The sequence below is a fragment of the Triticum aestivum genome, chromosome 6D, assembly GCF_018294505.1.
Source record: "Triticum aestivum cultivar Chinese Spring chromosome 6D, IWGSC CS RefSeq v2.1, whole genome shotgun sequence".
Lineage (NCBI taxonomy): Eukaryota > Viridiplantae > Streptophyta > Magnoliopsida > Poales > Poaceae > Triticum > Triticum aestivum.
The window spans coordinates 443,552,564-443,575,762 of record NC_057811.1 but is presented as its reverse complement, the minus strand read 5'-3'; positions in this window follow the sequence as shown (position 1 = coordinate 443,575,762).

Genomic DNA, 23,199 nt, shown 5'->3' with positions numbered 1-23,199 from the left:
CCACTTAGTTTCTTTTTGAGCTTTCATACACTTATAGCTCTAGTGCATCCATTGCATGGCAATCCCTACTCACTCACATTGATATCTATTGATGGGCATCTCCATAGCCCGTTGATAAGCCTAGTTGATTGATACGTCTCTAACATATCTATAATTTATAAAGTATTCATGCTATTATATTATCCATCTTGGATGTTTTATGGGCTTTACTATGCACTTTTATATTACTTCTGGGACTAACCTATTGACCCAGAGCCCAGAGCCGGTTTCTGTTTTTTTTCCTTGTTTCAGTGTTTCGCAGAAAAGGAATATCAAACGGAGTCCAAATGGAATGAAACCTTCAGAAAAGTTATTTTTGGAACGGAAGCAATCCAGAAGACTTCGGGTGTACGTAAGGGAAGCAACGAGGATCTTATGATGTTTCTCCCCCTCTACTCTCTTGTAATGGATTGAGTTTTCCCTTTGAAGTTATCTTATCGGATTGAGTCTTTAAGGATTTGAGAACACTTGATGTATGTCTTGCGTGGGATACCCGTGGTGACAATGGGGTATTCTATTGATCCACTTGATGTATGTTTTGGTGATCAACTTGCGGGTTTCACCCATGAACCTATGCATAGGGGTTGGCACACGTTTTCGTCTTGACTCTCCGGTAGAAACTTTGGGGCACTCTTTGAGGTTCTATGTGTTGGTTGAATAGGTGAATCTGAGATTGTGTGATGCATATTGTATAATCATACCCACGGATACTTGAGGTGACATTGGAGTATCTAGGTGACATTAGGGTTTTGGTTGATGTGTGTCTTAAGGTGTTATTTTACTACGAACTCTAGGGCTGTTTGTGACACTTATAGGAATAGCCCAGTGGATTGATCGGAAAGAATAACTTTGAGGTGGTTTCGTACCCTACAATAATCTCTTCGTTTGTTCTCCGCTATTAGTGACTTTGGAGTGACTCTTTGTTGCATGTTGAGGGATAGTTATATGAGCCAATTATGTTATTATTGTTGAGAGAACTTGTACTAGTGAAACTATGAACCCTAGGCCTTGTTTCCTAGCATTGCAATACCGTTTGTGCTCACTTTTATCATTAGTTACCTTGCTGTTTTTACATTTTCATATTACAAAACCCTATATCTACCATCCATATTGTACTTGTATCACCATCTCTTTGCCGAACTAGTGCACCTATACAATTTACCATTGTATTGGGTGTGTTGGGGACACAAGAGACTCTTTGTTATTTGGTTGCAGGGTTGTTTGAGAGAGACTATCTTCATCCTACACCTCCCACGGATTGATAAACCTTAGGTCATCCACTTGAGGGAAACTTGCTACTGTCCTACAAACCTCTGCACTTGGAGGCCCAACAACGTCTACAAGAAGAAGGTTGTGTAGTAGACATCAAGCTCTTTTCTGGCGCCGTTGCCGGGGAGGTTAGTGCTTGAAGGTATATCTTTAGATCTTGCAATCGAATCTTTTTGTTTCTTGTTTTAGCACTAGTTTAGTTCATAAAAGAAAATTACAAAAAATATGGAATTGAGTTTGCCTCATACTCTTCATCTTTTTAATATCTTTCGTGAAAATGGTGGAAATGAAAATTGTGCTCAAGTGCTAGAAGAAGAATGCATTAGAATGTTTGGCACTAAATCTCTGAATGATGAGCATGATTGCAATGTTGTTAGTATGAATTCTTTGAATACCCATGATACTAATGATATGCAAAGCCACAAGCTTGGGGAAGCTATGTTTGATGAAGATGATATTTTTTGTCCCCCAAGCTTTGATGAGCAAATTTACTATGATGAAAGCATGCCTCCTATCTATGATGATTATTGTGATGACACGTATGCTTTAAAGAATAATGATAACCATGAAACTTGTCATCTTGATCTTAATTCTCAATCATATGATAATTATTTTGTTGAGTTTGCTCCCACTACTATTCATGACAATAAATTTGCTTATGTGGAGAGTAATAAAAATTCTATGATTGTAGATCATGAAAAGAATGCTTTAGGTGCTGTTTATATTGTTGAATTCATTCATGATGCTACTGAAAATTATTATGAGGGAGGAATATATGCTTGTAGGAATTGCAATAATATCAAGTTTCCTCTCTATGTGCTTAAAATCTTGAAGTCATGCTTGTTTTGCCTTCCTATGCTAGTTGATTATTGTTCCCATAAGTTGTTTGCTCAAAAAATCCCTATGCATAGGAAGTGGGTTAGACTTAAATGTGCTAGTCATATTCTTCATGATGATCTCTTTATGTTTCAATTCTTATCTTTTTGTGAGCATCATTGAAATCATCATGCCTAGCTAGGGGCGTTAAACGATAGCGCTTGTTGGGAGGCAACCCAATTTTATTTTTGTTTCTTGCTTTTTGGTTCTGTTTAGGAATAAATAATCCATCTAGCTTATGTTAAGATGTTGTTTTGTGTTTTAATTAGTGTTTGTGCCAAGTAGAACCTTTGGGAAGACTTGGGTGAAGTCTTTATGATCATGCTGTAAAAAACGAAACTTTAGCGCTGACGAGATTAGCTAAAACGTTTTACTGGAGAGTTCTATTTAGTTGATTCTTTTTTCAGATGATTACTAGACAAATTCCTCAGGTCCACCAATTTATTTTAGAATTTTTTGAGTTCCAGAAGTATACGTTTGATACAGATTACTACAGACTGTTCTGTTTTTGACAGATTCTGTTTTCATTGTGTTGCTTGCTTATTTTGATGAATCTATGGCTAGTAAAATAGTTTATAAACCATAGAGAAGTTGGAATACAGTAGGTTTAACACCAATATAAATAAAGAATGAGTTCATTACAGTACCTTGAAGTGGTGTTTTGTTTTCTTATACTAACGGAGCTCACGAGATTTTCTATTAAGTTTGTGTTCTGAAGTTTTCAAGTTTTGGGTAAAGATTCGATGGACTATGGAATAAGGAGTGGCACGAGCCTAAGCTTGGGTATGCCCAAGGCATCCCAAGGTAATATTCAAGGATAACCAAGAGCCTAAGCTTGGGGATGCCCCGGAAGGCATCCCCTCTTTCGTCTTCATTCATTGGTAACTTTACTTGGAACTATATTTTTATTCACCACATGATATGTGTTTTGCTTGGAGCGTCATTTTACTTTCTTTTGCTTTGCTTGCTGTTTGAATAAAATACCAAGATCTGAAAGTCTTAAATGTTAGAGAGTCTTCGCATAGTTACATAATTATTCGACTACTCATTGATCTTCACTTATATCTTTTTGGAGTAGTTTGTCATTTACTCGTGTGCTTCACTTATATCCTATGAGTACATGGTTGAATGATTTGAATGTCATAAATCTGAAATTATATATGTTTCATATGCTTATCCCATGGGGAGTAATGACTTCACATATAAGAAGTAGAGGTGGTAAATTTATTGAAGGTTAGCAAACATTGTATTGGTCACTTGAACAATTCATGAAAGAATATTGAAGGAAGAGAGATTTCACATATAAATATACTATGCTGGACATCTTCTATGATTGTGATCCCCATTAATTATTTTCAAACCTGAGAAAATTAGTTGAAATTGGACAAGGAAGACAACATAATGAGTTATGCTTGGGTATATTTGTATAGAAGTTATATTGTTATGGATCCTCTAACATGTGGTGCTTGCTATTTAGAATCCTTTGCTAGCCAAAATATCTGTACTAAGCGGGAATACTGCTTGTGCATCCAAATTCCTTGAACCAAGTTTATTCCAAGAGTGTCCACCATATCTACCTATATGCGGTATTTACCTGCCGTTCCAAGTAAATTTGCATGTGCCAAACTCTAAACCTTCAAATAATAATCTGTTTTGTATGCCCGAATCGCTCATGTAGCGACTAGGGGCTAGCAGTATCTTCCATGCTAGGTGGGTTATTCTCACGATGAGTGGACTCCGCTCATCATTCACGAGAAAATGGCTGGTAACTGGGATGCCCAGTCCCATGATCAAAAGATCGAAATCAAATCAAAAATAATTGCAAACAAAACTCCCCCAGGATTGATGTTAGTTGGAGGCACCCGTTGTTTCGGGCAAGCCATGGATTGATGATTGTTGGTGGAGGGGGAGTAAAAATCTTTACCTTTCTGTTTGGGAACTGCCTATAATGTATGTAGTATGGAAGATATTGGGAACTCTTGGTCGTTATGTTGACAATGAAAGCATACCTCTCAAAATTATTTTCATCTCTGTTTTTGCTTCGAGCTCTGGCACCTCTTCAAATCCCTGCTTCCCTCTGCGAAGGGCCTATCTTTTACTTTTATGTGAGAGTCAGTAGTATTCCTTCTCATTCCAACCTACTCTTTAGTTGGCAAGCATCATGTGATGGAAAGATCTAAGCATATATGGCCATTCAAATATATTTGAGCATGAATTATTACTGTTGACATTACCCTTGAGGTAAAAGGTTGGGAGGCGAAACATTAAGCCCCTATCTTTCTCTGTGTTTGATGAATACTATTTGTTCTAAAAATATGCTTTGAGTGGTAGCAATCATGGAAGACTAAATGATAGTTGAGTATGTGAAGTTTGCTGAATCAAAGCTCTTGTCGGTGTCAAAACCGGTGAATCTCGGGTAGGGGGTCCTGAACTGTGCGTCTAAGGCGGATGGTAACAGGAGGCGGGGGACACAATGTTTACCCAGGTTCGGGCCCTCTCGATGGAGGTAATACCCTACTTCCTACTTGATTGATCTTGATGATATGAGTATTACAAGAGTTGATCTACCACGAGATCGTAGAGGCTAAACCCTAGAAGCTAGCCTATGGTATGATTGTTCTTGTCCTACGGACTAACCCCTCCGGTTTATATAGACACCGGAGGGGGCTAGGGTTACACAGAGTCGGTTACAAGGGAGGAGATCTACATATCTGTATTGCCAAGCTTGCCTTCCACGCCAAGGAGAGTCCCATCCGGACACAGGTCGAAGTCTTGAGTCTTGTATCTTCATAGTCCAACAGTCCGGCCGAAGGATATAGTCCGGCTGTCCGAGGACCCCCTAATCCAGGACTCCCTCAGTAGCCCCTGGACCAGGCTTCAATGATGATGAGTCCGGCGCACATATTGTCTTCGGCATTGCAAGGCGGGTTCCTCCTCCGAATACTCCATAGAAGATTTTGAACACAAGGATAGTGTCCGGCTCTCCAAAACAAATTCCACATACCACCGTAGAGAGAATAATATTTCCACAAATCCAATCTGCTGACACATTTTGCAGCATGACATCACACCACGGCCCGGTCATTATTCAAACCGTTTTCACAACCAGCCACTGCACATATCGCGAGGCGGTTTCCTTGGCACGTCTTGTCGAAGCAGAGATCGTGTCCCCTTATCACGGGATTCTCATCAATACGGGTGTGGGTAACCCAACCGCGCCGTCAATTACGGCGCTTGGGGAATAAGCAGTTTTACCAGGCAAGTGGGGAGGCGCAGAATCCCTGCTGCCTTTATAAGGGGATAAGGACTCCCTTTCGCACCCACGCTTTCTACTTCCCGATTCATTCCCCTCTGCCCAAGCTCCAGCGCCCAAGCGTTCATCTTCTCTGCCCACAAAAGGCCTTCCGAAGATGTCCGGATCTAGAGCAGGAGGCAAATGGATGGCCTCTACCGTCTGAGAGAAGGATATCAAAAAGCTTCGGGAGGCCGGGTACCTGGCCAAGAAAATCAGCCACCGTCTCCCGACGGCGGGATAGATCGTCCCTACTCCGGAACCCCACGAGAGGGTTGTATTACTCCCTCACTTTGTCCGCGGGCTAGGGTTTCCCCTCCAACCGTTCGTTCGCGGCATCATGTATTACTATGTGATCGATCTTCATGATCTGTCCCCTAATTCCTTCCTCAACATCTCGACATTCATTGTCGTGTGCGAGGCTTTTTTCCGCATCTCGCCGCACTTCGGTTTATGGCTGAAGATTTTTAATGTAAAGCCCAAGGTGGTGGGCGGCGAGCACGCCGAGTGCGGGGGCGCTATGGTGAGCAAGATGCCCAATGTCATATGGCCAACGGGAACCTTTAATGATTCTGTCAAGGAGTGGCAACAGCAGTGGTTTTATATCACTGAGCCGCGCGGCACGGAATGGGCCGCCTCTCCCGAGTTTCGATCCGGTGCCCCCCTGCGGCTTACATCCTGGGTCAAGAAAGGCCTGGACTGGTCCTCGTCCGAGGAACTGTCGGTGCTCTAGACGCGCGTTAAAGATATGGGAGACAAGAACATTGAACTTGTCAATGTAGTCCAGGTGATGTTAGTTCGCCGGATCCTGCCTTGTCAACACCGGACTTGCAATCTATGGGAATTCGATCCGGCCAGGCACCAAACCTTGCGAGAGCTTTTCGGCTCCTCGCACAAGGACATTTGGAAGGTGCTTTTCAAGTCCAGCAAATCATGGCCGGACTCCGCCGAGGACCGCGGGTACCAACTGTCCCGCCCTGCAAGTTCGGTAAGTCATCAAACTTTTTTATCCGCGTAACCCAAAGGAAGCGCTTAACGTGTTTTATACAACTCTCCCAGGGCTGGACGAAGAAGGCGGAGCGGATCCATTGTCCGGCCCCGCTGCCCGAAGAACCGGCCGTCCCACTTCTGACGAAGATGCTGGTCCTGGCGCCTTACAAGGTGCTGAAGAAGACGGCCGAGAAGGAGGCCAAAAAGACCCGGTGCGGCCTTCGTCGCCGCGGCACTTCGGACACAATATCTGAAGGCTCTGATGCCCATTCCGCCTCCGAAGAGGGCGAGGAGGAGGAAGATGAATCCCCTACGGGGGGAAGAAAGAAGAGGACGGCCTCCGTACACTTGGAGGCCGAGCTGCCCAAAAGGGGAAAGGCTCCTCTTCCGGAGGAGTCCACTGCCGCCGTCGACAGCGGCCCGGCATGGGATCCCAGGGCCCAGCCCCTGGTGAACTCGTAAGTATATAAAATCCGAGTATGTTTTAGGAGTCCAGACTCATCATGGCATAGTATTTTAACCTAAGTCATATTTTTTGTAGTTCGGCGAGGTCCCGTACCAAACAATCCTCATCAGAGGATTCGCTGAGCTCAGATGCTATGGAGAGCGGGACGCCCCCAAAGGTCCCCTCCTCCAAACAGGTGCATAACACCGAGGCTTCGTCCCAGAAGGACCCCGGCCAAGGAGGAGAGGAAAAGACTGTGAAGGCGGCGCCTGGAGGTCAAACCTCAGGGGCCGGACACATGGGGGAAAAGATTCCCATGGGAGCTGACGGCGGGGGCCATCCCGAGTTCGGCTCCCAGCCGGATGCGATTCCGGAGATCTATATGGCTCCGGAATCAAGCAGGCAGCCTCCCTCAGTTGGAGGGGGCGTGCCTATTCCATCGGCAACCTCTGTCCAACCAGAGGTGTCGGATGCTTTGTTGGTGGCGCTGAAGAGCGCCTCCATCGTTGATGAACACCGTGCCCTTATGGGTGCGGTGATTGAGAAGATTCGGTCAGCTGAGAGTGGACTGAACGAAGCCTGTATCAGCCTTATAAGAGGCTTTGAGGTATGTTTTATGAGTTTTCGAAGAGTGTCATAGTATAGATAGTAGCCCCTGATACACTATCCGGTGAAAGAAAGAACCGGACAGAGGATCGAATTTATGTTCGCAGGAAGACTCATTGAATGACATCTATTTCTCTTCTATTATAGGCAGGCATCTGTAGCGGCTACTACCTCTCAAACTGCGGAGATCTCCGGACTGAATCAAAGTCTGGAGTGGGCCAAAGAAGAACTTGGCCAATTGAAAATGCAGTTGAGAGATAAACAAGGTATGCACAAGTCTTGTTCGCGTTTATTGCGAATGAATTTTCAATATGAAATAAGCTTCATGATTTGCGCTAGGGATTGTGACCGAAGTCAAGGCCCTTAAGAAGGCTGTGGCCGAGGCTGAGAAAAAGGCAGCTACAGAGCAGGCTCTTCGTGAGAAGCACGAGGTCAGGGTTATTAAAGCTGAGCAGGAGCTGCAAGAGGCCGTGAGGAAATGCGAGACCTTGGAGCAGAGTTTAACGGAGAAAGAATCTGAACTCACCAAGGCGCATCAGGCCACGAACGATGCCCGGGGGGAAACCCAAAGCGCCCTGCAGGGGATCCAAGAGGCGAGAAAGATCGCGACGGGTAAGACTTTTTCCATGTAAAGCAAGTATTTGAGGGGAAAACTATGTTTCTAATTTTGAATCCGGATTTCTCAGGGGTATTTGCCAAGCTACCCCGCAGCATATCAGATGCCACCCAATTCTACCGAGCCGAAGAAAGGAACACTGCAGATAAGCTCTTCTGGTCGCAGTATTTGGCACCGAATTATCCGGTGCCTTTTGCCGATCAACTGAAACAGCTGATCGAACTGCATAAGGCAGCGGAACTAGCAATGAAAGATTTGGTTATCCGGCTATGGCCTGCCGATTCCAAGCAGCTACTTCGGGCTCGTGAGGCGGCTTGTAAGCGCTTGCCCTCGACTTGACGTCATCAAGCGGTCGGTCTGTATAGAAGGTGCGAGAATGTCCTTCGCCCGCGCAAAGGTGCACTGGGGGAAGATGGATGCTGAAAAGCTGATGACCGAAGGACCGCCAGAGGGGAAGGAGCACCGCAAGCCCGAATTATATTATGAGAGTGTCCTAAAAGGATCCTACCTTGCAGCGGAGCTATGCGCCAAGGACATTATATTTCCATGAATGCCAATCATGTTGTCCTTTGTAATGTTTGAACAAGGTCATTTATTTGTTGCATGTTATATAAAAGTTTACCCTCCTGTGCGGCCGTTTTATATGTTAAACCTGAGAGTTGGCCAGTCGTCGCCTTCTGCCCCCACGTAAGAAGTACGGGGGTGTTCGGGATAAACCTGAGCACTCTTTACCCAGTTTTGGGTCCTTCGAAGGAGGTGCTCAGCACAACGAACCAGGCAAATGGACTATCGGGCTTTATCACTCTCACTTAGCCATAGGAGCTTTAGTAAGGTCGGCGCAGCCCCTGGTGTTCGGAAGACCGTACTAGGGGCTCTATAAGCACCTGATTGGAGGAAAAACCGATCCATCGCACGCTGCATTGGTTATGGCATTATGCGGGAGAAATCCTTAAAGATTTTGTGACCTCTCGAACAGCTGACCTGCTCTCGCCGTATCATGACAGTCAGTTTTCGGCTTTCTCTACTGAGGTGCTCGTCCGGAAGAACCGGGACACAATCGCAGTAGTTCTCCTAGTGCTACCTTAGCCGATATAGTGGAACGTAAGGTACCAAAACATGGGAGCCTGGAAAACCCAACTATTGACCCAAGACATGATTCGGAGCTGATGCATATAATGCTATAGGTTCGGGGTGCCGAACTTCCATGAAGGTGTTCGGACTTTATTGTCGTGTTATGGGTAAAATGAAGCCCCTGGCATATTTTAAGGCATATCGCTGTGTACGGATGCCACTTGGCAAAAGAACTTCAATAAGAAATAACAGCAGGTAAGCGTCATATAAATCCACATGTTGTATTTGAATAGTACGTCTATGCGTATGAGTACAGGTAATGTGATAAAAAAGGAATATCATTGCGGAACCTGCTGAGGCCGGGGGGAAGAAGCTGAGTGCGGATCCGTAGTATAGCCGGATGGTCATTGTGGGGAATGTCTAAGGATTCCCTTGCGCGTTCAAGCTGCCTCCGTATAGCCCGTCCTGGTCGGCGCAAAGGTGAACCTGCGAAGGAAATGAAAGAAATGTTTGCGTGCCGGAGATCGGTTGAGCCGCTGAGTGCGGCCTGTCCTGGCCTTCGCCGGAGTGTTTAATTGAGCTCTGGACGAGCCGGGCTATCCTTCCGCGAAGTAGTTCGGAGTCCCTTGACGGTGTCCGGGAGCCTGGACGTCGACTCGAGGTTCAGCTGCAAGGTGCTGCTCGTTGCTTCTGCTGCGAAGGCAGGGGTGTACTTGTTGGTGCCGAGGGAAGGTTCGGCCTTGCCATTAACCGTGATGACGCCGCGTGGACTGGGCATCTTGAGCTTACGGTAGGCATAATGTGGCACCGCGTTGAATCAAGCGAACGCGGTTCGTCCGAGCAGTGCCTGATAATCACTGCGGAAAGGGACGATTTCGAAGATTAACTCTTCGGTGCGGTAATTTTCTGGTGATCCGAAGACTACCTCAAGGGCAATGGAGCCTGTACAGCTGACTTCCACACCTGGTATAATGCCTCTGAAAGTGGCTTTAGTGGGTTTGATCACCGAATGATCGATGCCCATCTTGCGCACTGTTTCCTGGTAAAGCAGATTTAGACTGCTGCCTCCGTCCATAAGGACTCGAGTGAGGTGGAACCCGTCAATTATTGGGTCGGGGACTAGTGCGGCTGGATTGCCCTGATTGGTGTTAACCGGATGATCCGTGAGGTTGAAGGTGACCGGCCCTAGTTTATATTGTGGGATGACTAGTTCCATTAAGTCGGCATCCCTAAGGGTGCATATCCGGTCCGAGTTGGGAATTTGGGTGGTATTTACCACATTCACCGATTGAATATGCTAGGGAAATTTCTTTTTCCCTCCTGTGTTCGGTGATCTGGGCTCTTCGTCGCCATCATCGCTTTGAGACCCCCCTTCTCCGTTTTTGGCGCCTGCCTTGCCGGCTTGTTTGAAGACCCAGCATTCTCTGTTGGTATGGGTGGCTGGCGTTCCTGGGGTGCCATGAATTTGGCATTGGCGATCGAGTATGCGGTCTAGACTGGATGGACCCGAATTGTTATTTTTGGGTGGCCCTTTCCGCTGACCAGATTTTGAGCCCCTAAACCCGGCATTAACTACCGTATTTTCGGCATTTTCACCATATTTGCGGTGCTTGTGTTTGTTGCGTCGTGGTTTGCCGTTGCTATCCCTGGCCTCTGATGTGCCAGGTTTGCTTGCTGTATTGTTACTACGAGCCAACCAGCTATCTTCGCCCGCGCAAAAGCGGGTCATAAGTGACGTGAGGGCTGCCATGGATTTTGGCTTCTCTTGGCCGAGGTGCCGGGCGAGCCACTCATCGCGGATGCTATGCTTAAATGCCGCTAAGGCCTCTGCATCCGGACAGACGACAATTTGGTTCTTCTTAGTTAGGAACCGGGTCCAGAATTTCCTGGCCGATTCCCCTAGCTGCTGAGTTATATGACTTAAATCGTCAGCATCCGGCAGTCGCACATAAGTGCCTTGGAAATTGTCCAGGAATGCATCTGCCAGGCTCTCCCAGCTTCCGGTGGAGTTTGCCGGCAAGCTATTGAGCCAATGCCGAGCTGGCCCTTTGAGTTTTAGCGGGAGATACTTGATGGCATATAAATCATCCCCGCGGGCCATGTGAATGTGGAGGAAGAAGTCTTCTATCCATACCGCGGGGTCTGTAGTACCATCATATGATTCAATGTTTACGGGTTTAAACCCTTCTGGGAATTCGTGGTCCATTACTTCATCAGTGAAGCATAGGGGGTGTGCGGCGCCCCTGTGCCGGGCTATATCACAACGCAGTTCATACGAGTCTTGTCTGTTGTATTCGGCCCGGCCGGATTTGCTTTTAGCATATCCGGCGTGACGGTCATCGTCCCGCGTTGGGGCGCGCCCCCATGATCCGTAGATCGATCTTGCATGTTTTGCTTTGTTTTCCAATACATCTCGCAGGTTCCGCGTGTTACCCCGGGCCTTGGTATTTTTCTTTGAATGGCGGCGGGGTGCGGGCTGTACTTCGGGCTGATAAGCCTCTCTGTCTCGGCCACGAGGTGGCCGATCAGCTGCATCATACGCTGGTGATGTAGGTTTCAATGCTTCCTCCTCGAGTTGGGGTAGCAACCTGCGCTTTGGGTAACTCTTGGTTGGGCGCTCGAGTTCGTATTCCTCGGCCGCCAGGACTTCAGTCCATCTATCTGCTAGCAGATCTTGATTAACTCGAAGCTGTTGTTGCTTTTTCTTCAGGCTGTTTGCTGTGGCTATAATCCGGCGCTTGAAGCGCTCCTGCTCGACGGGATCCTCAGGCATGATAAATTCTTCGTCGCCGAGGCTCACCTCGTCTTCGGAGAGAGGCATGTAATTGTTATCCTCTGATTCTCCATCTGTTGCCTGTTCCGGAGGGCTAGCTTGTTCATCCTCCCGCTCGAGGTCTGGCTGGAGGGGATTATCGTCGTCTTCGGCACTATCCGGAGCATTATTGTCTCTTGTGCCGGTATTGCTGCTTTTGCTACGGCGAGACTTAGAGCGGCGCCGCTGACGTCGGTGCTTGGATTGCTCCTTGGAGGGATTATCCTCCGTTGTCTTATCGCCATCCCCTTCTTTGGGGGTGTCCACCATGTATATGTCATACGATGAGGTGGCAGTCCAGCGCCCTGTGGGCGGTGGTTCTTGTTCATCTCCTGCATCATCGTCCATACCGTCGATGTCTTCGGAGCCGAAGTCGAGCATGTCGGTTAAATCGTCGACAGTGGCTACTAAGTGGGTGGTGGGTGGGGAGCGAATTTCTTCGTCGTCCGCATCCCATTCTAGCCGGACATAGTTCGGCCAAGGGTCTCCTGATAGGGAGAGTGACCTCAACGAGTTTAGCACGTCGCCAAAAGGCGAGTGCTTGAAAGATATCCGCGGAGGTAAACTCCATGATCGGTCCCCAATCGGATTCGATAGGCACGGACGCAAGCGGCTCAGAGTCCATGGCTGGGGACGAATCCAACGGTTCGGCAACACGGGTCTCGGAGGAGGTGAAGTCAGTATTCGGCTCTATCGCCGGTGAGTGTGCGGCCTCCGTGGCGGGGTCCATCCACCCGTCCTCAAATGGCGCAATTTGTTCCGGATTCAGGGCCGGAGTAGTTGCAGGTGTGATCTCCCGAACACTGTCCGACGGCAGAGCTAAATCATGCTCGTCGTGATTGTGTGGCGCACCTGACATGGGCTCGAATCCGTCGAAGATCAAGTCTCCGGGATGTCGGCAGTATAGTTCAAGTTTCCAAACCATACCTGATGGCCAGGGGCGTAGCTCTCGATCTGCTCCAGATGGCCAAGCGAGTTGGCCCGCAGTACGAAGCCGCCGAATACGAAGATCTGTCCGGGGAGGAAAACCTCACCCTGGATCACATCGTTGCCGATGATCGAAGGAGCCATCTAGCCTTACGGTGACGGCACAGTGGAGCTCTCAATGAAAGCACCAATGTCGGTGTCAAAACCGGCGGATCTCGGGTAGGGGGTCCCGAACTGTGCGTCTAAGGCGGATGGTAACAGGAGGCGGGGGACACGATGTTTACCCAGGTTCGGGCCCTCTCGATGGAGGTAATACCCTACTTCCTGCTTGATTGATCTTGATGATATGAGTATTACAAGAGTTGATCTACCACGAGATCGTAGAGGCTAAACCCTAGAAGCTAGCCTATGGTATGATTGTTCTTGTCCTACGGACTAACCCCTCCGGTTTATATAGACACCGGAGGGGGCTAGGGTTACACAGAGTCGGTTACAAGGGAGGAGATCTACATATCCGTATTGCCAAGCTTGCCTTCCACGCCAAGGAGAGTCCCATCCGGACACGGGTCGAAGTCTTGAGTCTTGTATCTTCATAGTCCAACAGTCCGGCCAAAGGATATAGTCCGGCTGTCCAAGGACCCCCTAATCTAGGACTCCCTCAGCTCTGACATAGACTCTTCCTGAAAATAAGATGAATTGTAATTGTTTGAGGACTAAATAACATGGTTTGTTAGTTTTCAAGGAAGTTTAATGTCTATACTTTAACATGTGAATATTTTGTTACTTGATCATGAAAAGTTCTATGAGTTGAGCTACTGTTATGACATATGATGATGCTAGAAAAGGTGATTGAAATTATCATTGATCAAACTTGTGCACCTGCTAGCATTCACACTTCATAAATTCTTTCTTTTATCATTTACCTACTCGAGGACGAGCAGGAATTAAGCTTGGGGATGCTGATACATCTCCAACGTATCTATAATTTATGAAGTATTCATGCTATTATATTATCCATCTTGGATGTTTTATGGGCTTTACTATGCACTTTTATATTACTTTTGGGACTAACCTATTGACCCAGAGCCCAGTGCCAGTTTCTGTTTTTTCCCTTGTTTCAGTGTTTCGCAGAAAAGGAATATCAAACGGAGTCCAAATGGAATGAAACCTTCGGAAAAGTTATTTTTGGAACGGAAGCAATCCAGAAGACTTGGGGTGTGCGTAAGGGAAGCAACGAGGAAGGCACAAGGCAGGGGGCGCGCCCTCCACCCTCGTGGGCCCCTCGTGGCTCCCCTGACGTATTTCTTCCTCCTATATATACCAATATACCCTAAAACAATCGGGGAACAGGATAGATCGGGAGTTCCGCCGCCGCAAGCCTCTGTAGCCACCAAAAACCAATCGGGACCCTGTTCCGGCACCCTGCCGGAGGGGGGAACCCTCACCGTTGGCCATCTTCATCATCCCGGCGCTCTCCATGACGAGGAGGGAGTAGTTCACCCTCGGGGCTGAGGGTATGTACCAGTAGCTATGTGTTTGATCTCTCTCTCTCTCTCTCTCTCGTGTTCTTGAGGTGATACGATCTTGATGTATCGCGAGCTTTGCTATTATAGTTGGATCTTATGATGTTTCTCCCCCTCTACTCTCTTGTAATGGATTGAGTTTTCCCTTTGAAGTTATCTTATCGGATTGAGTCTTTAAGGATTTGAGAACACTTGATGTATGTCTTGCGTGGGATACCCGTGGTGACAATGGGGTATTCTATTTATCCACTTGATGTATGTTTTGGTGATCAACTTGCGGGTTCCGCCCATGAACCTATGCATAGGGGTTGGCACACGTTTTCGTCTTGACTCTCCGGTAGAAACTTTGGGGCACTCTTTGAGGTTCTATGTGTTGGTTGAATAGGTGAATCTGAGATTGTGTGATGCATATCGTATAATCATACCCACGGATACTTGAGGTGACATTGGAGTATCTAGGTGACATTAGGGTTTTGGTTGATGTGTATCTTAAGGTGTTATTTTACTACGAACTCTAGGGCTGTTTGTGACACTTATAGGAATAGCCCAATGGATTGATCGGAAAGAATAACTTTGAGGTGGTTTCGTACCCTACAATAATCTCTTCGTTTGTTCTCCGCTATTAGTGACTTTGGAGTGACTCTTTGTTGCATGTTGAGGGATAGTTATATGATCCAATTATGTTATTGTTGTTGAGAGAACTTGTACTAGTGAAAGTATTTACCCTAGGCCTTGTTTCAACGCATTGCAATACCGTTTGTGCTCACTTTTATCATTAGTTACCTTGCTGTTTTTTTATTTTCAGATTACAAAAACCTATGTCTACCATCCATATTGTACTTCTATCACCATCTCTTGGCCGAACTAGTGCACCTATACAATTTACCATTGTATTGGGTGTGTTGGGGACACAAGAGACTCTTTGTTATTTGGTTGCAGGGTTGTTTGAGAGAGACTATCTTCATCCTACGCCTCCCACGGATTGATAAACCTTAGGTCATCCACTTGAGGGAAACTTGCTACTGTCCTACAAACCTCTACACTTGGAGGCCCAACAACGTCTACAAGAAGAAGGTTGTGTAGTAGACATCATTGATGTGAGACTATCTTCTCCTTTTTTGTCTTCTCCACAACCACCATTCTATTCCACCTATAGTGCTATGTCCATGGCTCACGCTCATTTATTGCGTGAAGATTGAAAAAGTTTGAGAACATCAAAAGTATGAAACAATTGCTTGGCTTGTCATCGGGGTTGTGCATGATTTAAATATTTTGTGTGATGAAGATAGAGCATAGCTAGACTATATGATTTTGTAGGGATAGCTTGCTTTGGCCATGTTATTTTGAGAAGACATGATTGCTTTGTTAGTATGCTTGAAGTATTATTGTTTTCATGTCAATATTAAACTTTTGTTTTGAATCTTATGGATCTGAATATTCTTGCCACAATAAAGAGAATTACATGGATAAATATGTTAGGTAGCATTCCACATCAAAAATTATGTTTTTATCATTTACCTACTCGAGGATAAGCAGGAATTAAGCTTGCGTATGTTGATACATCTCCAACGTATCTATAATTTTTGATTGTTCCATGCTATTATATTATCTGTTTTGGATGTTTATGGGCTTTATTAAACACTTCTATATTATTTTTGGGACTAATCTATTAACCCAGAGCCCAGTGCTAGTTCCTGTTTTTTCCTTGTTTCAGTGTTTCGCAGAAAAGGAATATCAAACGGAGTCCAAACGGAACGAAACCTTCGGGAGAAGTTATTTTTGGGAAGAAAGCAATCCGGGGGACTTGGAGTGCACGTCAGGGGATCAACGAGGAAGGCATGAGGCAGGGGGCGCCCACCCCCCTGGGCGCGCCCTCCACCCTCGTGGGCCCCTCGTGGCTCCCCTTACCGACTTCTTGTGCCTATATATCTCCATATACCCTAAAAACCTTCGAGAACATAATAGATCGGGAGTTCCGCCGCCTCTGTAGCCACCAAAAACCAATCGGGACCCTGTTCCGGCACCCTACCGGAGGGGGGAACCCTCACCGGTGGCCATCTTCATCATCCCGGCGCTCTCCATGACGAGGAGGGAGTAGTTCACCCTCGGGGCTGAGGGTATGTACCAGTAGCTATGTGTTTGATCTCTCTCTCTCTCTCTCATGCTCTTGAGGTGATACGATCTTGATGTATCGCGAGCTTTGCTATTATAGTTGGATCTTATGATGTTTCTCCCCCTCTACTCTCTTGTAATGGATTGAGTTTTCCCTTTGAAGTTATCTTATCGGATTGTGTCTTTAATGATTTGAGAACACTTGATGTATGTCTTGCCGTGCGTATCTGTGGTGACAATGGGATATCACGTGATTCACTTGATGTATGTTTTGGTGATCAACTTGCGGGTTCCGCCCATGAACCTATGCATAGGGGTTGGCACACGTTTTCGTCTTGACTCTCCGGTAGAAACTTTGGGGCACTGAAGTTCTTTGTGTTGGTTTGAATAGATGAATCTGAGATTGTGTGATGCATATCGTATAATCATACCCACGGATACTTGAGGTGACATTGGAGTATCTAGGTGACATTAGGGTTTTGGTTGATATGTGTCTTAAGGTGCTATTCTAGTACAAACTCTTGAATAGATCGATCCAAGAGAATAACTTTGAGGTGGTTTCGTACCCTACCATAATCTCTTCGTTTGTTCTCCGCTATTAGTGACTTTGGAGTGACTCTTTGTTGCATGTTGAGGGATAGTTATATGATCCAGTTATGTTATTATTGTTGAGAGAACTTGCACTAGTGAAAGTATGAACCCTAGGCCTTGTTTCCTAGCGTTGCAATACCATTTGTGCTCACTTTTATCACTTGCTACCTTGCTATTTTTATATTTTCAGATTACAAAAACATATATCTACCATCCATAATGCACTTGTATTACCATCTCTTCGCCGAACTAGTGCACCTATACAATTTACCATTGTATTGGGTGTGTTGGGGACACAAGAGACTCTTTGTTATTTGGTTGCAGGGTTGTTTGAGAGAGACCATCTTCATCCTACACCTCCCACGGATTGATAAACCTTAGGTCATCCACTTGAGGGAAATTTGCTACTGTCCTACAAACCTCTGCACTTGGAGGCCCAACAACGTCTACAGGGAGAAGGTTGCGTAGTAGACATCAGGTACTACCGCATAGACTGAGCGTAGTAGAAGCCGAGGGAGAACGAGAGAAACATAGGGGGTATGGGCGGCATTAGTAGCGGTAGTAGCCGCGGTACTGCCGCTGCTACTGCCGCACAACCCGACACGACAAAATGAATCCTCGAATCGAGGTAGTAGCGTTGCCGAACCAGGACGGTACTGCCGCCTATGCCTCGAAGCGGTACTACCGCTGTAGACAGCGGTACTACCACTTGAGGACCATAGGCGGTACTACCGCTCTGGCGGCGGTACTACTGCTTTCTCCTCACAGTCTCCACTACTGTTGAAACAGCAAACTCCATGGAGAGGAAAGGAGCTGGGGTGCAACAGAGACATGTACGTGTTGATTCCACCCTAGCTTTCCAAAGCGGACCCCCTCTTGATAGTATGGTGTCTCCTACGACTCAAGTCCACCAAACCGAAACGAAAGAGACTACACCGTCTTCACATAAAGCTCTGAGGGGAAAGAATCGTCTCGTGCCACAGAATGAATCTCTGAAATACTCAACGCACACGATTAGTCCGCAAAAGCATTGTCATCAATCACCAAAACTACTTCGAGAGAGATATGCCCTAACACCTACCAAAATCCATACCTCTACACCCAAATACTCAACGCACACGATACGTCCATTTTGCATCATGTTTTCCTACTGTTATTTATATTGTTTTTATGAATAATAATGCTTTTTGGAGTAATTCTAATGCCTTTTCTCTCATAATATGCAAGGTTCACACAAAGAGGGAGAATAGCGGCAGCTGGAATGCTGGACCCGAAAAAGCTACGTCGGGCCACCTATTCTGCACAACTCCAAATGAGCTGAAACTTTACGGAGATTTTTTACTAAATATATAAGAATTATTGGAGCCAATAAGTACCGAGAGGGCCCACCAGGTGGGCACAACCCGCCTGGGCGCACCAGGGAGCCCAGGCGCGCCCTGGTGGGTTGTGCTCTCCTAGGCCCACCTCCGGTGCCCATCTTCTGGTATATAAGTCATTTTTACCTAGAAAAAATAAGGAGAGGACTTTCAGGACGAAGCGCTGCCGTCTCGAGGCGAAACTTGGGCAGGAGCAGTTTTGCCTTCCGGCGGAGCGATTCCGCCGGGGGAACTTCCCTCCCGGAGGGGGAAATCATCGTCATCATCATCACCAACAACTCTCCCATCTTGGGGAGGGCAATCTCCATCAACATCTTCAACATCACCATCTCCCCTCAGACCCTAGTTCATCTCTTGTGTTCAATCTTTGTACCGGAACCTTAGATTGGTGCTTGTGGGTGACTAGTAGTGTTGATTACATCTTGTAGTTGATTACTATATGGTTTATTTGGTGGAAGATTATATGTTCAGATCCATTATGCTATTTAATACCCCTCTGATCTTGAGCATGATTATCATTTGTGAGTAGTTACTTTTGTTCTTGAGGTCACGGGAGAAATTTTGTTGCAAGTAACCATGTGAACTTGATATGTGTTCAATATTTTGATGGTATATATGTTGTGATTCCCTTAGTGGTGTCATGTGAACGTCTACTACATGACACCTCACCATATTTGGGCCTAAGGGAATGCATTGTGGAGTAGTTATTAGATGATGGGTTGCGAGAGTGACAGAAGCTTAAACCCTAGTTTATGCGCTATTTTCATAAGGGGCTGATTTGGATCCCAAAGTTTAATGCTATGGTTAGATTTTATCTTAATACTTTTCTCGTAGTTGCGGATGCTTGCGAGGGGGTTAATCATAAGTAGGAGGTTTGTTCAAGTAAGAACAGCACCTAAGCACCGGTCCACCCACATATCAAATTATCAAAGTAGCGAACACAATCATAAGAGACCGTTTTGGCATGTCCTTTGCCTCAAAAGGATTGGGCTACCTCGCTGCACTTTTGTTACCGTTACCGTTACTCGCTCGTTACAAATTATCTTGCTATCAAACTACTCGTTACTTATAATTTCAGTACTTGCAGAGAATACCTTGCTGAAGACTACTTATCATTTCCTTCTCCTCCTCGTTGGGTTCGACACTCTTACTTATCGAAAGGACTACGATTGATCCCCTATTGTCGTGGATTTGTCACGGTAGATGCCATCGTTGAAAGGACTTAGTCGTGAGGCCAACGCATCTATGTGGTAACTTGAGAGGGGTTGAGTGGGACGAGAGACGCGAGATTTTACCCAGGTTCGGCCCCTCACGGTGGAGGTAAAAGCCTACATCTTGCTTCATTGATATTGATGATGATGATCACGATTACAAGAGGGCTCTATCTCGAGAGCTATTGACTTGTCTGTCTAAACCTAACTTGTGAAAAACGTGTCCCTCTTGGGGTGCCCTGCCCCTCCTTATATAAGTTGAAGGGGCGGGTTATATGACTAGTCCCAGTAGGATTAGGATTACTCTATTACAAGTGGAGTCCTAGTCTTGATTCCTTTGTAAGGGAATATTCCTTATGCCTTTTCTCTTAAACCGGCCCACCATAACATAAGCCGGCCTTCCATGAACCGCCCGCTGGGCCACCGGGTCTTGTCGCTCCTCTGACCCGCCTGCCGGGTCACCAATGAACCGCCAACTCTGGGCGGGTTACTAGTCAGTCGCCGGGTCAGGGCAGGTCACCAATGAGTCGCCAAGTCCGGCCAGGTCATACATCCGGCCGGGTTACACCGCGGGGTATATCCCCGACATTAGCCCCCAGTTTAATTTGGATTTATCCATGTTAAACTCATCCTGCAAAATAAACACAAGAACATATTTGACAGGTTGCACTCCGGGTTAAAAGTTCTTGTAAGCCGACACCTGATCATCCTTAAGTCCTTGTTATTTCCTCCTTCTGGAAATTCCGGGTCAATAGATCAGCTTCATAATCAATCTATTTTCAGCCGGCTTGAAGATGTAGAACTTGCCGGTTTATCATTGCCAAAATTGTCGGTCTGTAAATATTGATGGCATCGGGTCAATAATTGTTGTTAACATCAAGCTTGAAAATGTACCTCCCTTATATGCATATTACTTGTAGCCCACAAGTCTTAAGAAGGGAGCGTAGTAACAGCTTAAGACTTGCTTCAATATAAATGTCGCAACCTTGAAGAAATCCGGGTTGTTCATCTCATTCACTAGTCGTAAACTGAATATTCCACATATGTTGCCCCCAAGTGCCGGGTTGTCATGCTTGCAGCAACCGGGGACTCGTAATTGCCTTGTATGCTCATAAAAACTTCAACCAGTGTAGCCCCCAAGGGCCGGGTCATTACACAATAATGAGGAGGGACTTTGTAGATATAATCATATAAACCTGAGCATCAACGTGTAGCCCCCAAGGGTCGGCTCAGTAAGATAATACTGAGCTGGGACTTTATATATTCTTCATTGAAAATAACATCATATGATGTAAACCCCACCATGGGGCTCGAACCCATGTCCACAAGGTTAAGAGCCTTGTACTCTACCAACTGAGTAGTGGACCCTTTAATATAATGGATTAAAGCTTGTGTACCTTGGATTTTTGACAGGAGAAATTGGTAGCCCTCAAGGGTCGGCTCATTACAATGTGATGAGTCGGGTCTTCAATAAAGCAAGTAAAAAATGACCTTGCATTAGCCCCCAAGTGTCATGGTGCATGCTGGCAGTGACATGGGACTTGCATATTTGATGTAATCTCAATTTGAATAATGTAGCCCCCAAGTGCCGGGTCGTAAGCCTGCAGCGACTCGGGACTATTCCTTTCATTGTAAAATAAATCATATCCATTGATAAAATAATAGCCATTGCGCTAAAGCGACTTTGAAAACCTCAATCATAATACTAGTTATTCATAACCATAATAAAAATCCAGCCATGTTGGCTATTCAAGATTTGAATAATATAATCCGGTATGAAAACCTCACTCATTCAATATCATTATGAAAATCCAGCCAATTTTGGCTATGAAAGATGTGAATACCTTATCGGTAGACAAGTAAATCCGGAGTTTTAAATACTCGACGGCTCTTGGCCGATGGCGACTTAATGCGCATTCATGGTAAGCCAGAATTTTTATAACTCGGCGGCTTATAGCCTTTGAGAAAATCCAGAATGGATAACCCTTTTGAAACATCAATTTTGATAAGCTTGAACTTAATCATTTATATAAGTCATAGTTCTGCAAATCCTGCACAGAGTTTAAACAACATATACCCTGGCGACTTAACGTCAAAAGCCAGGGTGGGTAACATCCCAAACATAATATAGTCTTATGCTATCATGGAAAAGACTAGCATTAAGGCCATTCAAGCCTAAACATACTGGCAACTTAAAGTTAAAAGCCAGGACAGGTTATCAAACCTCGCATATTCATATAACCAGGAAAACATACCTGTAGGATTGATTTATACTGCCGGCTTATATCGCCATACCCAATGAAGGTAACAATCCAATGATTATAAGCGCATGATTCCAATGACGCAATCCAAAATAAATACTGGCGACTTAACGTCCATAGCCAGGGCGGCTTAATCAAACCCAAAATATTTATATCATTATTGAAAGACATACCTGTAGATTAATACCATGGTGATGCCTTGATAATTATAATCCGGGGCCAATATCAATCTGGAGTCATGAAATATCCTCCTGGCGACTTAAAGTCTGCTATCAGGGCGGGTTATCAAACCCAAAATGCTCAATGATGAGCCATATAATCAAGGCTACACGGCCTGTGAAATTGGTTCACGCTGCCGGCTTATCATGCCAGACGCAGCAAAGGGTAACAATCCCAAAAATGCCTCAGAGCCTAAACTCCAGGTGCACAATCATATTATACTGGCGACTTATCGTCCAAAGGCAGGCCGGGTTAATAAACTCCAGATATGCTCAAATATGAGACATAGATATGAAGGCTACATGGCCTGAATTGTCTCAATCCATATGTTAATATGGCGTCAATATATGAATCCTAAAAAATGCTCAGGAAAAGATAACGAATCAAAATCGAGAAAACGAGGCTTTCATAGGCCGCCAAGCCTAAAGCTCCAAGGCTTTCATGGGTCGCCAAGCCACTGAGTTAACCTTTTACACTTTGTGAATCCGGCCTCACATGATCGCCGGTTTAACATTGACAAGTTTAGGGTCTATGTAAGATTGACTGTCAAGAGTTCGGCTTGTCATTCCGGGATTACCCGGATGGAGTGGCAGTTTCTACAAAGCAGGATAACCCGGAAGGTTTTGGTGAATACACCTGGTGTTCCAAGCCAGCTCACGAGGGTAGTAACGCTATGTTCTCTTTGGTGAATACACCTATGTTTGAACAGGAAGCCCCCACGTGCTTTGTAACCATGGCATATGAGTCGAACCAAGAGGGATATTCACATCTATGCTCAATGAGCAGGAAGCCCCCAAGTGGTTTGTGGCATTGAGCCAATCAAGAGGGATATTCACAGCTATGCTTCAAATATGAGCAGGAAGCCCCCAAGTGACCATAAGTGTGGCATTGAGCCGATCAAGAGGGATATTTACAGCTATGCTTCAAATATGAGTAGGAAGCCCCCAAGTGACCATAAGTGTG